At 30.2% G+C, this 729-nt stretch overlaps 1 pseudogene; it reads left to right on the top strand.

Moving 5' to 3' along the window:
- The first annotated feature begins 429 nt into the window (after positions 1-429).
- LOC112414227 (uncharacterized) lies at positions 430-529 on the top strand (annotated as a pseudogene).
- Positions 530-729: the final 200 nt, after the last annotated feature.

The raw sequence follows: 729 nt of genomic DNA, 5'->3' as shown, positions 1-729 counted from the left end.
TAAAAGTTAAAACTATAAAACTTCTGGAAGAAAACAGGAGAATATCTTTCTGACCTTGGTAGGCAAAGATTTCTTAGGTGGGACGCAAAAAACACTAACTATACAGGGAAAAAACTGGAAATCTGAACTTTATCAAAATAAAAGACTTCCACTCTTTGAAATTCACTGTCAAAGAAATGAAAAGGAAAGCCATAGACTGGGAGAAAATATTTGCAATATTTATATTCAACAAAGGACTTGTAAAGTTCAGTAAGAACTCTTCACTAAGAAATTAAACAACACCTCCTACACACACAATGGGCAAAAGATTTGCACACGCATTTCAGAAAAATATACAAATGACCAATAAGCACACCAAAAAATGCTTATTTAGGGAGATGCAAATTGAAACCACAGTGAAGTACCTCTATACATTCATTTAAATAACTAAAATTTAAAAGACTGATGTACTAAAATTGGAATGATACAGAGATTAGCACAGCCCCTATGAAAGGATGGCATGCAAATTTGGGAAGCGTTCCATATTTTTTGACCATAACATTTGTGAAATAACATTTGAAGAATTATGTTGGTTTTTAACACAAAATTTAAGAAAATAAAAATGAAAGATTTCAAGTCTACAACTTTACACTTCACTAAATATCTACACTTTACACTAAATATCATTCATATTTAGATATTTCTATAGTTAAAACTACTAGTATTTTCAATCTTCCGGTAATATTAAAG

Source organism: Neophocaena asiaeorientalis, unplaced genomic scaffold (assembly GCF_003031525.2).
Source record: "Neophocaena asiaeorientalis asiaeorientalis breed wild unplaced genomic scaffold, Neophocaena_asiaeorientalis_V1.1 scaffold346, whole genome shotgun sequence".
Taxonomy (NCBI): domain Eukaryota; kingdom Metazoa; phylum Chordata; class Mammalia; order Artiodactyla; family Phocoenidae; genus Neophocaena; species Neophocaena asiaeorientalis.
Note: the sequence above shows the minus strand (reverse complement) of the source record. Positions and strands in the feature narration are given on the sequence as shown.